This window comes from Aegilops tauschii, chromosome 1 (genome assembly GCF_002575655.3).
Source record: "Aegilops tauschii subsp. strangulata cultivar AL8/78 chromosome 1, Aet v6.0, whole genome shotgun sequence".
Lineage (NCBI taxonomy): Eukaryota > Viridiplantae > Streptophyta > Magnoliopsida > Poales > Poaceae > Aegilops > Aegilops tauschii.
The window spans coordinates 316,972,972-316,993,276 of record NC_053035.3 but is presented as its reverse complement, the minus strand read 5'-3'; the positions used below and the strand labels follow the sequence as shown (position 1 = coordinate 316,993,276).

General features: G+C 42.3%; 1 long non-coding RNA gene across 15 annotated transcripts; it reads right to left on the bottom strand.

Moving 5' to 3' along the window:
- Nucleotides 1-399: 399 nt before the first annotated feature.
- LOC109771381 (uncharacterized) lies at nucleotides 400-8,562 on the bottom strand. Of its 15 annotated transcripts, none has more exons than XR_012182436.1 (15): nucleotides 8,154-8,562; nucleotides 7,956-8,018; nucleotides 7,101-7,274; nucleotides 6,837-6,884; nucleotides 6,417-6,558; nucleotides 6,280-6,351; nucleotides 5,431-5,502; nucleotides 5,124-5,221; nucleotides 4,729-4,985; nucleotides 4,053-4,206; nucleotides 3,932-3,959; nucleotides 3,652-3,813; nucleotides 2,546-2,611; nucleotides 2,236-2,396; nucleotides 400-881 (listed from the first exon to the last, which is right to left on the bottom strand). It is a non-coding gene; the product is annotated as an uncharacterized lncRNA (long non-coding RNA). The 15 variants fall into 15 exon arrangements; XR_012182437.1 differs by lacking the exon at nucleotides 6,280-6,351 and adding an exon at nucleotides 5,880-6,001; XR_012182442.1 differs by lacking the exon at nucleotides 6,280-6,351 and adding an exon at nucleotides 5,880-6,001 and having other exon boundaries at nucleotides 738-881; nucleotides 5,135-5,221.
- Between the last annotated feature and the right edge of the window lie 11,743 nt (nucleotides 8,563-20,305).

Below are 20,305 nucleotides of genomic sequence, written 5' to 3'. Positions count from 1 at the left end.
TGAATAAACTAATCTTGTCTTGAATTGGGAGAAGTGCCACTTTATGGTTAACTAGTAGGATGCCCGTGCGTTGCCACGGGCTAACAAAATATATGCTACTAAAAATGTATATACAAAGAGAAATGCCATGTGATATGGGAGTGATAGACAACATGCAATGATATTGCGTGCTTGTGATGCGGTAGATAAATACATCTCCTCGTCATCTTTCCCTTCCCCTCCCTATCTCACAATCTTTTGTTCTTCGTGTGTTTCTCATGGGGCAAGCATAATCATTGATATGAATAGTCATGAAAATATCAGATCACTACAACCAACAATCTATCATCTGCTCCAAAATTGACACCTATGCTTATTATACATACCAAAAAAAACTACAATGTTGCAGTCAAGACAAAATTTTGAAAGAGTATTAATGGACCAGCCATTGACAAAATGATTCTGTTAGTGTAATGCAGACCAAATGACATGGCACGCACACCAATCTATTCAGGAGTATTACATTAATCAGACAATTTGTTCAGCACATGGTAGCTATATAAACAGACCAAATATCGTTCATGTTGACAGAAATTAGCAATGCTCACGGCTACATACGAAATTGGCCAGAGACAATTTTCTAGCATCTTCTATTTTTACACAGCGTCACATGCCAAGTTTTCAAAGATTGAACTTAATAAAGACATGCCTTCACGTCCATGCAGGAGATTTAGTGTCGATCTGCCCAATAAATTGCTCCGATGCTGGCGACAAATCTTTCGTTCAAGCTTCTATAGCCCCTCCGCCGCATAGATCTGGCCGTCTCCACTCACTCGCCTCATAGGCAGCAGCTGCTCCACATGCACTCATTTCTGTCTCCACTCACTCCCCTCATAGGAATACTGAACCATAAAAATATTTTCAGAGTATTAGGATTGTATCATGAATTATGTTCACTTCTATCAACACCTCACAAAGCTTTTGTGTTTGGTAAGAAAATTCAGCAGATATGAAGGTAAAATGAAATCATCAATATAATTCCCACGTACACTACTGCATGGAACAGACATGAAATGTCGTGGAAACTGTTGAAACTTACTTCTCTGGAAATACAGAGCGTTCAATACTGACTTGCACATAATTCGCAATTAGCACGCAGGTTTCATCCAATATGTAGATGTGGCAAACAGGAGCACATACTTGGATAGAGCATACCGCATGGGGGCGAAGCTCCAGTCCAACACTTCCCCAGCCCTCCAATTTTATTGCAGTACTTTGTATGTCATAGGTGCCCTTTATTCACACGTGTAGTACTATTTTTCGTTGACACGGAAACTTCCTAGACTATTACCTCAAATACAAGCTCCTTTCGTTGATATTTGTGGAGCACTTCTAAAAAAAACCGAAATCTGAAAGTAACTAAATCACTGTATATAACCAATTTTATCTTCTTGGCAAATGAAAGTATAGCTAGCTATAGCTTTGTATCAAAAGTGACAGAAGAATTCAACAGCAGTACATTAACATTAACTGAGACCTCAGGTATGGGAGTGTTTTTGTCGCACGCATGCACATATGTGTGTATATGTATATGTGTACACACACACACACACACACATATATATAGTGTTACTATTCATCACCCAGGATGCAGAATAAGTTATTCTTCACCCGAGGTAATCTTACGATCGCTTCCTAAATAAATTACGTTTAGAATATAAATAGTTACATGCACATTAATTCAATATGTAAAATTTGGTCTAAAAAAAGTTATAAGATCAGAAAAATCACATTTTATGTATGTTTTACAATATGTTTTTACATTTGTAATTTTATGTAACATAAAATATTTTTTACGGCGAGTACATATTTTCTTACGTTCTTTTTTTATGTATGAAATAAGACAAAATTTACAAAATGTAAAAATACGGTGCATTGATGTCAAAATAGAGAGGGGGTGAAGAATAACTATTCCTCACCCAGGGTGACGAATAGCGCGACCCTATATATATATATATATATATATATATATATATATATATCTTGGGAGAATATTGCCTTGAGGCAAGCAAATAACAAATTATAAATTTGACAAGCATGTTGGTCGATATTTAAACAGGGTAATAAATAAACCAAGATGTGAGACTATTCTATGGTGTACCTAATCAAAAAAAATCCTTTGTGATTCAGTTGTATATATGTAACTGTAGAAAAATATTGACATACGCAAGAGTTAAAAAAAGCACCATGTCATACCTACACGTATTTGATTTGTTCCCATGTTCTATCCACCTTCCCATTCTCCACTAATTCCTCCTTCAAGTCTCCATCTTCTGACTAAATTCAATCAGATCTGAAGCTCATGCATCCTCCTTTTTGTATTGGTCTTCGTATGGTCTTCCTACCTTTTGTATTGCCTGCATTTATAGCACAGATCTAATTTTTGCAACCAAGATTTGAGTTCCCAATTAATATGATGTGTTACAAATTTTGTAGAGTACTAATAATTTCTAACGACCCTTGTTGGCTTTGCTTTCTTCTACTCAGAAATACCAGAGCATCGTACGAAAATGAAGCTTTCCAGTACTACTCTTTGCAAGTTTAATCCAAGAAGCTCCACGACCATTGTAACCTACAAAATGAGGAAACATATATCAGATTCAGTGACGTTGTAGTTGTGTTCTCTCCCATAATAAGCTAGTCAGATGCATCTTTCCAATACTACCCTTTAGTAGTTTCGCGCCCTAATGGTAAAGTATATAGATGCAAAAGGATTTTACATACTACTAAAATGCATAGCCATTCCAATACACCGATCCAACAAGCACATTATCGTTGTCGGTTAGTGGTTGTCGGTTGTCTATGCTGGTTGTCTCCCTTATCACTTAAGGGGCTTTGGCGAGACCAAGTTCTAATCTCTGCAATTTTACTTCAATCCTCTGCATTAGTGTCATTAATTCAGTGGCGCCATCCGAGCTAGCGGCACTACCCAATCCAATTTCCTATAAATCATTATTAACAACTCTCTTCTCTTTTTACATGTTTTAAAAATCTGCATATTTTCTTGGAATGATTTCAGTAACATAATTGAATGGCTCGGTATATGCTCACATATCCCCGCTCTTACAAGCTACCATAAAGCTTGTATCAGACTGGTAGTGTATACTATATTGCTAACTCTAAGATTGGATTTTGTGTTAACTATAGACAACAACAACAAAGCCTTTAGTCCCAAACAAGTTTGGGTTAACTATAGAATCTTGAAAAAAGAAATAGTGGGCTGATTAGATATAATAAGATTTAAATAGAAAATAAATGATGAATAGCAAATGACCATTTTAATCAAGCGCTAGAAGTCGCTGCACACTTAAAAAAACAAGCTAATTGCACATCAGCTCCGTCTCGATTTGGTGCCACATTAGAATTAGAGGAAATTTAGAGAGGCAGATCACATTCTTTGTTTGTCTAATGCCAACTTTAATCATACACTATGAATCTACAAAGTTGACTTGTCCAACAAATTTGTGAATTTAATTAGTGTGACTACTTGTTGGAAAGAAATCATCATCATATGACAAAACAAATACCCAAAATATGTTCCCATCACATGACACAACCAAGATGTGCAGTCAACCATGAGGTTTGCAATGAAATGTAAGAACAAAGAATTACAGTCGGTTGGGTGGGTTGTGGTCACGTGTGATGAGGATAGTGAGCCCGGCAGCGTAAATGTCGTCAGTTATCTGCTCCTCCGTGGACGCTGACCCAAACACACTGGAGCCCGACTTGCTGTAGATGAGCGACAAGATACCCATCTGGTCATTAGTGGACTCCCTAACAGAAGGGAGCCCATAAATAGGAGGTAAAAAAAGAAACAAAACAGAGTGCGAGTCCCCAAGAACCACATAACGACCAGTTCAAAAAAGAGAAAGAGCCACGAATCGATTCTCACCTGATAGGTTGTCCTCTATGTATAGCACCTGAAAGTATTGTCGGGAGATAGAAAAGGAGTAAGGGCACAACAGAATAAAATATCATGTCATGATGAGTAAAAGGTGTATGTTTGAACATACCATCCTATGGCTTTGTTTGGCGAATATCTTGGCATTCCCTGAAGAAAAGGTTGGCCAGCAGCACAAGTTTAGGTCCTAGTTTTCAGTACAATCAGTTCGGTTCGATAGTCTCATTTGCCGCCATAGTGTTTTGTTCTCTAGTTACACGCCCACCCTAAAATACACCAAATAACTTGATTTGAGATATGGTCGACAGTGTTTTTCTCATTGTTCAGTACCATGCACATATCCTTTTCTTAAATGCATAAACATGATTCTTTTAATTACAAAGGCCAATAACCAAATAACATGCACGCTTTTTAATTCATTGTTGGATTGGATGCAAATGTAGCAACAACCTTTTCTATTATGAACAAAAGTGTAACACCAGCCTGGTTGTCAGAAATTAACTATAGTTAAAACCCACTAAATATGGTTGGATATAAATTAGAAAAGAAAACTTGTTTGTTTAAGAAATTAAAGCATGATTAAGAAGTTCCCTTATCTCTAATTGATGTGATCTCTACCACAGCAAGGCTTCTATGTCTGAATATTGAATATACAGTGTTTTACAGAGAGTTTATGTCAGAAACTGGTTCCCTAATTTTCTGATACTCCACCCACGTAAATCTCGAGACTTGTAGCAAAGATATATATGTAGCACAACAAATAGCTCTCAAACTTGATAGATGCTTACCAGGGGACAAATGGGCAATGTCTTCACTTCTCTTGGCAGCATGAACATTCTTCGTATACAATATGTCTGTTTTGGATGCTTGCATCATGGCTCCACCAATGGACACCCTATGGTTTACACCACCCATCGAGTGTCTAGGCGCCTTCTTTATACTTTGAGGTTTGGATGGACTTGGTTTTGAACCGTAGAGAGTTGAACACCGACCGTCCTTCTGCCCACCCCTCTGCCTCGAGGTGGATGCTGACTGCCCTCCATCCCTAGCCGACGAGAGAGAGTGGAGATGAGGAGAAGCTAAGATGGGGCGAAGACGGTGGTGGATAGTATGTAAACAAACATTGCAAGTAATAGTATGAGAACCAATTGTAAAGAAAAAGGACAACCAAAAATCAATTTACCCGCACTTTACCAAATTTGGCAAAATACTCTTTGAAGTCCTCCCTTAAAACTATTTCTTTATAAAGCTTGTATGCAGCAGAATCTACATGATTCTATTCTGCAAGAGACACCACTCTTAAGAGAAATAAAATAAAATAGGAACTTAAGAGGTCATCAGGCAAGACATAAGAAAATAACGACTACCATGCAGCAAAAATAGCATCAAGACCAGGTGCGAGTTCACAAACCCTTATGATGATCTGGTATAGTTCCTAGGGCTGAAATTAGGGAGGAAATTGCAGTAACATTAAACCTGAGCGTGCTTACCAATGAGGCGTTGATACAAACTGGATTCTGTCCTGGGCATCTCACTCTTCCAATAAGAAACGTAAAACCAACCTAGAATAGCATCTCCGCATAGTCAGGGTAAGACTGGAATCCAAATGCAAGAGGATCAACACATAACTTTATGCCCAAAAACAAACATGTCATCATTCTGTTGTTAGTATCAACTATGTGCAGATTATCATACAAGATTTCCATTACCCTGAACATTAGTACAAGAGACGAAAAGGAAACCTATAAACTAAGATTTCTAAAATAAACAGAAGAAGCTACTGTTGTGCATCATATCCCACAATTAATTCATGATGCTAGCGAAGCTGTACAAGAGCCCAAAAAGAAACCTATAGTATTAAGTGCAGACTTCATCTGAATAGCCTTGCTTGTTCAGTGTTCCTAGTTATTGTGCGGACTTTAATCCTAATTTAACCGACCTCATCCGGGTCTCGAATCAAATGTACCACAGCTCAAAGAGCCGCAAATCTGAAGATATACTAAAGAGCCGCAGTTTCTTTGCTTCAGTCTTCCGCCCTAAAATATAAAGCGCCCATTCAACCTGCAGGTTGCAGTTTCAAGTAATCACAAGGCAAAACAAGCACAAGAAAGTAGCCTGAACCCTGCAAGCCAATTGTTTTCCTCACTTCTAAACCCACACTATGTTGGAAAATGTTCCGCATCACGAGTGCAGACGTATCAAACGGACCAGTCCAAACTCTAAGCATCAACAAATTCAGTTTTGAACAATAGAACTCAAACGAAACAAAGCCGCGAGAAACCCAACGGTGCAGCCAGGAGCGAATCAAGAATCTCTAGGTGGTCGTTTTGAACACATACATACAAATAATAATGGCAGATTGATGATAAGCTACAAGCACCACTACAATTTGTACGCACTGCTTGGGTATCCTGCAAATAAAACAGAGGTAATAAATTCCTTATAGCTAATCACGTGAATATAGCAAATTGATTACCTGTGGTTTGATTCCATGTACTCTATCCAAAATAGATCAAATCTGCAGGACATCCTAGGCTATGAGTGGTCAGCTGTAGATGCTGTTGCTTGTGCTTTTGCACCAAAGGGGCCAGAAGAGCCCCATCTCCCTTCAATAACCTCTGAATAGTAAAGAACATCATATAACAAGTAATTAGGAAAAAGATAGTCTAATCGAAATCAATTCGTTCAAATAACCATATGTGCATAGTGACAAAAGTATGTTTCACAGGGGGATTGCAAAGTATGTTGTAGCCTCAGAAGCAAGCTTCATGCGTTGCTGATGCTCAAAGTTGATGTATATATATTAACCCCAACGTCCCAATAAGGTGAATAAATCTGCGAAAGAAATAAACTTGGCTTAGACCCAAAAGTAAGCTAGCTTTAAATAAATCCTTACTGATGGCGCCAGTCATATAGGATTGCCCATAGCTTTTGCACTTTCTCTCTGCAATCAAATTCAATCACCATGACATAAATCAACAATATATACACTCCATTGCGAACATACAGAATGGGGAGAACCAAAACACCTTGATGTATTCATATTATCCATAAGTTGTAAGGATGGAGCTCCAAATGCAATAGCAAACATGAATCGTATTTCTTAACTGTGGTAAGACAAAAAAATTTGGGATGATTAAAACGAATTAGGAGGATGAACCTGGTGGGGGAGGGTGTCGTCCAGAGCGGTGCAGAGTGGTCACTGGAGGTCAGCCTCCCTCCTCAGCTTCTTGGCGGACAAGGGCGGCTATGGATGGCGATGTATATGGTGAGCAGCCTCTGGCCTCCCCTGCTCCCCCATGATCCTGCTCGACGCCCGGCTGCCCATTCACCGCTGCCATCGCTTGCCAAGTTGAGATTGAGTGAGAGAGAGAGAGAAATAGAGAGAGAGAGAGGAAAAAAATAGTGGAGGGAAAGCTCAGAAACTGGTGCTCATACAAAGAAAAGCAATCAGATTATTGGATACATGTGGTTTTAGAAAAAGCAAAAATGTAATACATACAGCATCCACTAAAAACTATAACAAAGTTTGCTCGATTGATGCCAAACCTACTGTGAACTTCACGCTAGGCACAACAATATCCCCTCTATTTTTTCAGTTCAGAGCAACACAAAATGAATTGTAAGGATGGAAACCTACTGTGAACTCGTTTTCTGATGGCTAGCAGCAACATAAAACAACAAACACTTATATAAACTGAACCAGAAAAGAAAATGATCCAGAACTGATCCAAAACGTCATGTTTCCGATTTCTGATATTTTTTCCTCCAATCTCCTGCAGACAGGAGAGCAGTATTGCACTAAAAATAAATAAACAAACTTGAGAATCTGAATACTACTGTAAGGCATAAGATGTCCTTGGCATAATTATAATAAAGAAGGGAAAAACTGAACCAAAATGTGGTGTGCACCTCACATCCTCAATGGATGCATGCACAAGATGCTGCTGTAGGTGATAGATATTGTGAGCCACCTGGTGGTGGGGGTAGATAAGATTGGATGGGGGAAGCTCACCTCACGTCCAGGCGATGGCTGCTCCACCTCCTCTCCTCTCCTCTCCTCTGGCCGCTGTACCACCTAGAGACAAGTGAAGAGAGAGAGACACGCAGGGGTCAGAGGAAGAAGAAGCCGCCTGCACATCACTCACTCACTCACGCATCACAGGAACAAGGAAGAAAACCAGAGGAAGAAGAAGAAGGAAGGGGATCTGACCTAGGGCGCCATGGGTGGGGCTCGATTGCTAGGGTTTTGGGCGGCGGCTATGGGGTGGAAGGAGGTTGCTTTGTGGTGGAGGAGCTGAGCCGGCGGCGGTCCTCTGCTGGTCGACGCAGCCAAATCCATGAGATCCAAATCCTTCGCTTTCGCTCGACGCGCTAGGGGCGGCTACGTTGGCCTCCCCGCCTTGAGATCCAAATCCATCCCGTCACCCGTATTCCTCCCTCATCTGGCCATGGAGATCAGCTCATCCTCTCCCGCGAGTGGGGCGCCTTTGATGTGAGACCGAGTGCGGCGGCGAAGGGATGAAGGGCGGCGGAGGCGAAGGGATGAAGGCGGCGACGAACGAGGGCAGGGAGTCTAGCGTGCGAGTCGTTCTCGCTCGAGGGCATGCGACTTCGCTCGTACGTCCGGGTTTTTTTTTCGCTGGTTATTTTTCGTAGGTTTTTTATCGCTGGTTAATCGTGGTAGATTTTTTCTTCGTCCTGAAGAGCGCGGAGGCTGGTGGAGGACTCGGTACGTGGTTTTTTCGGCTAGTGGCGGGTCAGCCTGAGGAGGGAGGAGGTACCAAAAAAAACCAGGTGAGGTGGGACGAAAATAAACCTGGAACGGAGACTACCAACTGAGACATTAGGAGTAGAGATGAAGGTATTTTCTTGGGCATAAAATTTCTAAAAGAGGTATTGAAGTTGATAAAGCTAAAGTAGATGCTATTGAAATATGTCGTGTCCTAAAGATATTAAAGGTATAAGAAGTTTCCTAGGCCATGCTGGTTTCTATAGGAGGTTTATTAAAGACTTCTCTAAAATTTCTAGGCCTCTCACTAATCTCTTACAAAAAGATGTTCCTTTTGTTTTTTATGATGATTGTGTAGAAGCATTTGAAATACTTAAGAAAGCCTTGATTTCTGCTCCTATTGTTCAGCCACCTGATTGGAACCTACCCTTTGAAATTATGTGTGATGCTAGTGGCTATGGTGTTGGTGCTACTATAAGACAAAGAGTTGATAAGAAATTAAATGTTATTCAGTATGCTGGTAAAACTCTAGACAGTGCCCAGAAAAATTATGCTACTACTGAAAAAGAGTTTTTAGCAGTTGTATTTGCTTGTGATAAGTTCAGACCTTATATTGTTGATTCTAAAGTAATTGTTCACACTGATCATGCTGCTATTAAATATCTTATGGAAAAGAAAGATGCTAAACCTAGACTTATTAGATGGGTTCTCCTGCTGCAAGAATTTGATTTGCATATTATTGATAGAAAGGGAGCTGAGAACCCCATTGCAGACAACTTGTCTAGGTTAGAAAATGTTCTTGATGACCCACCACCTATTGATGATAGCTTTCCTGATGAGCAATTAAATGTCATAAATGCTTCTCGTAATACTCCATGGTATGCTGATTATGCTAACTATGTTGTTGCTAAATTTGTACCACCTAGTTTCACATACCAGCAAAAGAAAAAGTTTTTCTATGATTTAAGACATTACTTTTGGGATGATCCACACCTTTATAAAGAAGGAGTAGATGGTGTTATTAGACGTTGTGTACCTGAGCATGAACAGGAACAGATCCTACGCAAGTGCCACTCCGAGTCCTACGGAGGGCACCACGCTGGAGATAGAACAGCACATAAGGTATTGCAATCCGGATTCTATTGGCCCACTCTCTTTAAGGATGCCTGTAAGTTTGTCTTATCTTGTGATGAGTGCCAGAGAATTGGCAATATTAGTAGACGTCAGGAAATTCCTATGAATTATTCACTTGTTATTGAACCATTTGATGTGTGGGGCTTTGATTATATGGGACCTTTTCCTTCCTCTAATGGGTATACACATATTTTAGTTGTTGTTGATTACCTTACTAAGTGGGTAGAAGCTATTCCAACTAGTAGTGCTGATCATAACACTTCTATTAAGATGCTTAAATAAATTATTTTTCCCGAGGTTTGGAGTCCCTAGATATTTAATGACTGATGGTGGTTCACATTTTATTCATGTTGCTTTCCGCAAAATGCTTGCTAAATATGATGTCAACCATAGAATTGCATCTCCTTATCATCCTCGGTCTAGTGGTCAAGTAGAATTGAGCAATAGAGAGGTTAAATTAATTTTACAAAAGACTGTTAATAGATCTAGGAATAATTGGTCTAAGAAACTTGATGATGCATTATGGGCTTATAGAACTGCTTATAAGAATCCTATGGGTATGTCTCCATATAAAAGGGTATATGGAAAAGCATGTCATTTACCTCTTGAACTAGAACATAAGGCATATTGGGCTATTAAAGAGCTCAACTATGATTTCAAACTTGCCGGTGAGAAGAGGTTATTTGACATAAGCTCACTTGATGAATGGAGAACCCAAGCCTATGAGAATGCCAAGTTGTTTAAAGAAAAAGTTAAAAGATGGCATGACAAAAGGATACAAAAGCGTGAGTTTAATGTAGGTGGTCATGTTTTGCTATACAACTCTCGTTTAAGATTTTTTGCAGGAAAACTTCTCTCTAAATGGGAAGGCCCTTACATCATTGAGGAGGTCTATCGTTCCAGTGCCATAAAAATCAACAACGCCGAAGGCACAAATCCGAAGGTGGTAAACAGTCAAAGAATCAAACATTACTCCCTCCGTTCCTTTATATAAGGTGTATTTGTTTTTTGATAAAATTCCAGAATGTAAGGTGCATTTCTTCTAATTCCTCATAATTCCCTTGTTAGCCCTCTAGAAAAAGGAAAGTATTTCTCTCATGATTGTCTATATCTCTCCTTGTAGCAAAAGAAGGAAACTATCTCTGTGTTGATTGCATGTATCTTTTACTTTCCTGGACTAAATGATTTACTTGCCACTAACCAATAAATTTGCTAAGGGTAATTTTGTCCTAACACGTCTATAATTGTGTGTCTTGGTCACCGTGTCAAAAATAATACACCTTAGATAAAGGAACAGAGGGAGTATATCGTAGGTACTCCCATAAATGTTGAGACCAATATAATTGACACCGTAACACCGGAGGAGTACATAAGGGACACTTTCCAGAACGCTTTAGACTCCGAAAAGGAATAGGTATGTGGCATGGTAAGTAAACCAACTCCAAAACGTTTCCAATGATAAATTCTCTCCTTTTTGGAATATTTAAAAAATCAGGATAATTAAAAGTAGTTCGAAAGAGACACGAGGCCACCACAAGGGTGGAGGGCGCGCCCCCGACCTTGTGGCCACCTCATGTGCCCTTCAGACTCTGTTTTCTTGCACGATACTTCTTATGGTCGGTAAAAATTCATTATATAATCTCCCGAAGGTTTTGACCACCGTACCACGACAATATCTCCTGTTTTTGTTTCGAGCTATTTTTTTGAAAGATCCAGGTCACCATGACATCTCCAAGTGCCCCCAAGGACAAGTTTTTCAAGAAGGTCATCAACCCCTACCTTCCGGAGGTGCTAAGACACCCTCAAGCCATTGAGATGCATGAGGGGGTGTTGTACATCCGCGATGTGGAGGGACCGAAGAAGACCGGAAGCGTGGAGGCAAGACTCGAAACAATGGAGCAGCAAGTTTTCAAGTGTCAAGGGATGGTGGAACGTGGACTCAACACCAACTACATGATGATTGCGGAGTTCACAAACAAGCACAAGCTGGACCCTAGGAGCATTGAGGAGGCCATCTTCAGGCTTCATGAGAAAATCAAGCACCTCCAAGCCCAGATCTATGACCTGCAAAACCAAAAATGTGAGTATGAATATAGATTCAAGAGGATGAGTTTGGCTGCAGATTCGAGGATCCCGGAGACCCGCTCATCTTTCTATGATCGTGAGCCTATGCCTTGGAAGATGGACGACAAACCTGCTTCATCAACAACTCCATCATCACCACCCCCGAAGAAAGAGACATAAACACATGGGTATGGGCACTCCCCTTGGCAACTGCCAAGCTTGGGGGAGGTGTCCCGGTATCATATCACCATCACACCTTTATCTTTATTGTTTTTCATAGTTCGATCCTTTTGGTTATATCTTGATCTAGTAGAATAAAGTTTTTAGTATGATCTAGCTTTGAGTTTTGTTTTGATCTCTATCTATCTAATCGAGTCTGTGAGATATATAACAAAGAGTAGTTTTTGAGTTGAGGGCTTTGCTTTCTTGCTATGATCTTGAGGGAATTAAATAAAAGAAAGAAATATAAAGATCATATATTGATCTTATGGAGAGTAATGACTTCACATATAAAGAGTATGATGAATAAAAGTTGTTGAGAGTTGAAAAACATAGTTTTGGTCATTGTTGCAATTAATAGGAAGTAATAAAGAAAGAGAGGCTTCACATATAAATATACTATCTTGGACATCTTTTGTAATTGTGAGCACTCATTAAAATATGACATGCTAAAAAGTTGATGTTGGACCAGGAAGACAACATAATAGGTTATGTTTTCTTATATCCGAATAGAAGTTATATTGTCATGGATTATCCAACATGTTGAGCTTGCCTTTCCCTCTCATGCTAGCCAAATTCTTTACACCAAGTAAAGATACTACTTGTGCTTCCAAACATCCCTAAACCCAGTTTTGCCATGAGAGTCCACCATACCTACCTATGGATTGAGTAAGATCCTTCAAGTAAGTTGTCATCGGTGCAAGCAGTAAAAATTGCTCTCTAAATATGCATGATCTATTAGTGTGGAGAAAATAAGCTTTATACGAACTTGTGATATATATGGAAGAAATAAAAGTGACAGACTGCATAATAAAGGTCTTTATCACAAGCGGCAATATAAAGTGACGTTCTTTTGCATTAAGATTTTGTGCATCCAACCATAAAATCGCATGACAACCTCTGGTTCCCTCTGCGAAGGGCCTATCTTTTACTTTTATCTTCTATGCAAGAGTCATGGTGATCATCACCTTTACTTTTTACACCTTTTCCTTTGGCAAGCTCTATATGTTGGAGAGATCCGGATATATATATCCACTCGGATGTAGGTTATCATAAAATATTATTGTTGACATTACCCTTGAGGTAAAAGGTTGGGAGGCGAAACTATAAGCCCATGTCTTTCTCTGTGTCCGATTGAAACTTTGTACCCATAAGTATCACGTGAGTGTAGCAATTATGAAAGATTAAATGATAGTTGAGTATGTGGACTTGCTAAAAAGCTCTAATTGACTCTTTCCGATGTTATGATAAATTGCAATTGCTTCAATGACTGAGATCATAGTTTGTTAGTTTTCAATGAAGTTTCTGATTTATACTTTACCTTGTGAACGAATTGTTACTTTAGCATAAGAAACTATATGGCATTATAGGTTGATGTTCTAAAGATGATCATGATGCCCTCATGTCCGTATTTAATTCTATCAACACCTCTATCTCTAAACATGTGGACATATTTATCGATATCGGCATTCGCTTGAGGACAAGCGAGGTCTAAGCTTGGGGGAGTTGATACGTCCATTTTGCATCATGCTTTTATGTTGATATTTATAGCATTATGGGCTATTATTACACATTATATCACAATACTTATGCCTATTTTGTCTAATTTTACAAGGTTTACACGAAGAGGGAGAATGCCGGCAGCTGGAATTCTGGATTGGAAAAGGAGCAAATATTATAGACCTATTCTGCACAACTCCAAAAGTCCTGAAACTTCACGGAGCAAGTTTTTGGAATATATAAAAAATATTGGGCGAAGAAAGTACCAGAGGGGGGCCACCAGCCAGCCACAAGGGTGGAGGGCGCGCCCTACCCACTGGGCGCGCCCCCGACCTTGTGGGCCCCCTGGCAGAACTCCGGTGCCCATCTTCTTCTATATGGTGTCTTTTACCCTGGAAAAAAATAGAAGGAAGCTTTCGGGACAAAGCGCCGCCGTCTCGAGGCGGAACTTGGGCAGAACCAATCTAGCGTCCGCCGGAACTGTTCTACCAGGGAAACATCCCTCCCGGAGGGGGAAATCGAAGCCATCGTCATCACCATCGATCCTCTCATCAAGGGAGGGTCAATCTCCATCAACATCTTCACCAGCACCATCTCCTCTCAAACCCTAGTTCATCTCTTGTATTCGATCTTGGTTCCAAAACCTTAAATTGGTACCTGTGGGTTGCTAGTAGTGTTGCTTACTCCTTGTAGTTGATGCTAGTTGGTTTATCCGGTGGAACATTATATTTTCATATCCTTAATGATAATTAATACTCCTCTGATTATTATTATGAATATGCTTTGTAAGTAGTTACGTTTGTTCCCGAGGACATGGGAGAAGTCTTGTTATAAGTAATCATGTGAATTTGGTATTCGTTCGATATTTTGATGAGATGTATGTTGTCTTTCCTCTAGTGGTGTTATGTGAACGTCAACTACATGACACTTCACCATTATTTCAGCCTATTGGAAGGCATTGGGAAGTAATAAGTAGATGATGGGTTGCTAGAGTGACAGAAGCTTAAACCCTAGTTTATGCGTTGCTTTGTAAGGGGCTGATTTGGATCCATATGTTTCATGCTATGGTTAGGTTTACCTTAATTCTTCTTTCATAGTTGCGGATGCTTGCGAGAGGGGTTAATCATAAGTGGGAGGCTTGTCCAAGTAAGGGCAGCACCCAAGCACCGGTCCACCCACATATCAAATTATCAAAGTAATGAATGCGAATCATATGAGCATGATGAAAATTAACTTGACGACAATTCCCATGTGTCCTCGGGAGCACTTTGCTTTATATAAGAGTTCGTCCAGGCTTGTCCTATGATACAAAAAGGATTGGGCCACCTTGCTGCACCTTAGTTACTTTTATTACTTGTTACCCGTTACGATATATCTCATCACAAAACTATCTGTTACCGATAATTTCAGTGCTTGCAGAGAATACCTTGCTGAAAACCACTTGTCATTTCCTTTTGCTCCTCGTTGGGTTCGACACTTCTACTTATCAAAAATAGTATACTTGCAGGTCATCAGGCCCAGAGATACCCCTCCGATACTCGAAGTGACAAATCCTAATCTCGATCTATGTCAACCCAACAAACACCTTCGGAGATAGCCGTAGAGCATTTTTATAATCACCCAGTTATGTTTGTGACGTTTGATAGCACACAAGGCATTCCTCCGGTATCCGGGAGTTGCATAATCTCATAGTCGAAGGAATATGTATTTGACATGAAGAAAGCAATAGCAATAAAACTGAACGATCAATATGCTAAGCTAACGGATGGGTCTTGTCCATCACACCATTCTCCTAATGATGTGATCCCGTTATCAAATGACAACTCATGTCCATGGTTAGGAAACCTTAACCATCTTTGATCAACGAGCTAGTCAAGTAGAGGCTCACTAGGGACACAGTGTTTGACTATGTATTCACACATGTATTTAGGTTTCCGGTCAATAAAATTCTAGCATGAATAATAAACATTTATCATGAATAAGGAAATATAAAATAACAACTTTATTATTGCCTCTAGCGCATATTTCCTTCACGCGGTTGGTCCTTATAAACTCGGTACTCACAAGCATGTGAATGTTCCTCCTTCTTTCTTTGTGGTACCGGTAGGGGTACAAAAAAGATTGGATTTTTATCAATCTCGATTTTTCTAGCAAGAAAAATCGGCGAAAACATAACTAAGTACAGGTTGGCCAACTAGAACATTATATGTAGACCGAAGGACCAAGGTGGCTTGGTTATTGAGAATCTAGAAGTGAAAAATAAGTGCTTGCTTAGCAAATGGCTTTACAGGTTGGCGGTAGAGAGGGATGATGTTTGGATTCAGCTATTGCATAATAAATACTTACATTCTAAAATGCTGACACAAGTGACGACACAACAGGCTGACTCTCCTTTTTGGAAGGGGATTATGCGGACACAAGTTGCCTTCTTCAATAGGAGCAAATCTATTGTAGGGAATGGACTGGGTACTAGTTTTAGGAGGACACCTAGTTGGGAGAGACTCCACTAGCCTTGCAGTATCCTTCCCTATATAACATTGTACAATGGAAAGAGGTTTTTGTGAGTATAGTGTTGGGGTATGTTCCGCTTAATATTCACTTCAGAAGATCGCTAGTGGGTTAATGATGGGATAGATGGCTACATCTTGTGCGCAGGTTAATGGGGTTGACCTTTCTAATGTAGCAGACTCCTTGCATTGGAACTTGTCCGTGTCAGGAGTTTTCTCGGTTAAGTCTATGTATACAGACTTGATAAACATCGGGCTTATCCCGAGGTCGATCCACATTTGGAAAATTAAGGTGTCGTTGAAAATCAAAGTGTTTATGTGGTTTGTGCATAAGGCAGTAATTTTGACAAAGCGTAGCTGGGAAGGGAGTAAACGATGTTGCTTTTGTGATCAGGACCACACAATAGAACAACTTTTTCTCTAGTGCCCACTTGCTAAGTTATTGTAGCGGACCATTCATATGTCTTTTAACGTTTATCCGCCCGTCATGGTCTCGCATTTATGTGAGACTTGGTTAACTTGGATAGAGTCTAAAACAACGGCACATATTCAAGTTGGAGTGTATGCATTACTTTGGGCCATACGAAATTGTCGGAAAGATGTTGCGTTTAACAAACAAACCATCACATTTTTTGCAGGTTATCTTCAGGGCGTCTGCTTGGATCCGTATGTGGTCATTACACAGCCATGCAGACCACATGGAGCTTATGGATATTGGGTGCAACCGATGGGAGATGGTTGCACGGGATACTTACAACCGGCTTGGATGGCGGTCCAACAATAGGATAGGTGTCCAGTCATCTAAACCTATTTTTGCCAGTTGTGACAATTTATTTATGAGTTTCATACTATTGTTTGAGAATTTGTTTTGTACCTAGATTTTTAATAATATGACTGTGCATCAAGAGATGCAGAGGCTGGGGGCATTCCTCCTTTTCAAGAAAAATGTTTGGGGCTGAGAACAACGAGTGATGCGACTACTACAATTGACGATGATTGTAGGAAATGGTGGGGATCGTTGAAAAGGTTGAGCTGGGGATGCGAATGTCACTCACATGAGATAGATAGATTTCCCTTTAATTGTAATATTTCTTGTATTTGGGTGGATGAACTCACTGTATTTATAACTCCATCGTCATTTAAATATTATTTTGACTAAATAAGTCTAAATGACCATACCTAGAACCCCAACATTGAAAAAAGGACACGAAATGACATATTTTAAATGGAAGGCTACTGACATTCAAAAAACAATTTCTAAATTAAACTAGCTATAATCAATTTAACCTTTGTTCACACATTGATGTATAGTTCGTCTAAGATACTAACTTATAATCATGTGCACTAAAAGTTTGTATCATACCCTATCATTATTTGCATGATACTAACTTATTTTTTTAGGGTACGCAAATTGTGTACCTTAGCTTTATAGAAGGAGAGAAATAAAACATACAACACCGTCTACCACTCGCTGTGAACAACGAAGGCGACCAACTCCACACCCGGTTCGTACAAGGACAACCAAACACAACAACACAGCTACGACACAAAATGCCTACCCAACACCGATCTCCTCGCCGCGTCTCAGCCGACACTGAAGACCTCCGAAGAACAGCAACTCTAGCTTCCTTGGAATAGCCAGCGACGACCATACATGGCGCCGGAGGAGAAAGATCCGGGCAGCGGTGAACACCGGAGGAGCGCATCATGGGACCTCGAGTCTCCCAGCACAATGCTCCCAACAGAGTAACAACCTCAAAGACGTTGCCATCATGCCGATCCTACGAATCAAGGCTTTCGCCCCGGAGACAGTTGCCGATACGAGGTTGCGAGGAAGATAGCGTTGCACTCGGCGAAGCCTCCAGGAAGGTGAATGACACCCACAGGTGCCATCAAGGCCGGTCCGGCCACAACCGAACAGGATTTTCATCCGTAGCGTTGCACATCTCCACGTCTCCAAGATCCCGGCCAGTTCCGATCAGATGCCTCGCACCGCCGCCACCGCAACAACTTGCCATCGAAGCCCCCCTCACTGCCGAGGAAGCATGCCTAAAGCCATCACCTTCAACATCGACTAGGAGCCGCAGCAACCACCGAGCGGTGCAAAGCCAGATCCGCCACGGTGGCCTTCACACGCGCCAGGGGACTGCCACCAGACTGGATCCGACCCGCACCTCCGACCACACTCCGGCACCCACACCACCGAGGCATCGCCGCCCGCCTCACACGACAGCAAACGAACGCCCGCTGCCCGCCAAGACCCTTCCTAGCAAGGCCTCGCAGCGCCGCCGCCGTCATGGCTGCGCTCGCACCGCCGCCACCGCCAGTGCCGGTGCACCACCTACACCCTCCATCCTGCTACGCTCCACGCAAGGATCCGGTGACAACCGCTGCACCCCCTGCCGTGAGCACCCCAAGGATGCCGGCCAACGCCGAAGACGCACCAGATCCGGGCCGAAATCTCCGGATCCGCGCTCCGGGCACCGCCAGCCAGCACCACCGACACGCCGCTAGCCAGCCACCAGCCCCAGCTCCGCCAGCTCCCGGAGGGTAGCGCCTCGCCGCCGACCCCACCGCACAACCACCACCAGCGCGACCTGGGCAGAGAGATCCGGCCGCGGGCGCACCAGCTCGGGCACAGCCACGACGAGGCCCGCAAGGTGCGCGACTGCGCCAGATCGGCGCAGGGTCCGCCCTGGCCTCCCGTAGCGCGCCGACGCTCCCGCAGACGCCGCGCCCGCTGTGCCCGCCATGGTCGCCGCCCTCCATGCCCGCCGTGCTCTGCGCCCGCCACGCCTGCCATGTCCGCCGGCACCTGCTCGCCGCGCCCACCGCGCCCGTCGGCGCCTGCTCGCTGCGCCACCTGCGCTCGCCGCGCCTGCTTGCCGCGCGCACCACGCCCCCGCTCCTCTCCTTGGCCGAGAGACCCCGCGCTACCCTGGCCTCGCGAGAGGGGAAAAGGGAGGCCCCGCCGCCGCCGATGCCGTGCGGGCTTTGCCCGGCGGCGCTTGCCGCCGGCGGCGAGGGGAGGGGAAGATCTGGGAGGGGGCTGGTGTGGCGGCTAGGGTTTCGCCCGGGCCACCCGCGGGGAGGGCGACACGAGCGACCGATTTTCCTCAGGGCCAAGGGGGCGTATGTTTTCAGAATCCTAGTGCAATCTAAAATCTTCAAAATATGATACTAACTTATAATATTATAGAGGTCTTATCGTTTGACTAAAGACGTCAAAGTTACAAAAGAAAGTATCTATAAATTACCAAATCGCAGCACGGATCTTGGGGGTGCCATGGCACCCACTCCAAAATTGCAAAATACAGTAGCTTTTATTATGTTCTTAACATTGAATACCTAACAAGTTAATGCAATTTTAAGACTATTTGCTCCGAGCAAATTATACAACTCTAAGGGCATTTCTAATTGACCCCCTATTACCGGTTAGTGGAGTAAAATTTTGATTTTACTCCACTAACCGGCACCTAGCCGATCCCCAATCCGCCGTTAGTGGAGAATATTTTTACTCCAGCCCTAAAAGTTTTCCTATTTTTACTCCAGCCGTTGGCGGCCGAGTAAAACGCTGCGCACTCTCTCTCGCGTCCGCCCTGCCGCTGCATCTTCGACGGCGCACCTCCCGCCGCTACCTCGTTCTATCCCTTGCCCTCCGTCGCCGTTCTGCCCGTCGGCCAGCCCGCTCAGGCCCCGTTGCCGGAATCAAGGTGAAACGACGTGGTCGTCATTGTTGATCTATCCGATTTCTTTTCATTTTGTTCTTTTTTCTAGCGGTTGACGCATCTCACCTTGCTTGCGCACCGCTGCAGGTCACCCGCCGCTCGCCAGTTCGGTCTAAACCACGCCGGCCATCTTATGCACCACCACCGCACCCCAAGTGTTTGAAGAATTGCCTAGGTGAGTTTTTTTGTTTGTTTCTCTTTGAACCAAGTCGTTTGAATTGAACCGAACTGTTTGGATTGTAGATGAAGAAGTTGAGGGAGATGGTGTTGGAGGACTCGTCGTCATGCAAAGAGGAAGAAGACGACGATGACTTTGACACCGTTTTAGGCATGATTTTTAATGATGATGTTCAGGGGCCGAGGAGAGGATCACAATTTTGCTGCATACATATCAACCGTGATAGAGCAGAGAGCCATGCCAAGATAATGAGAGATTACTTTGATCCAAACCCAACCTATCAGGAGAAGTACTTTTGCCGAT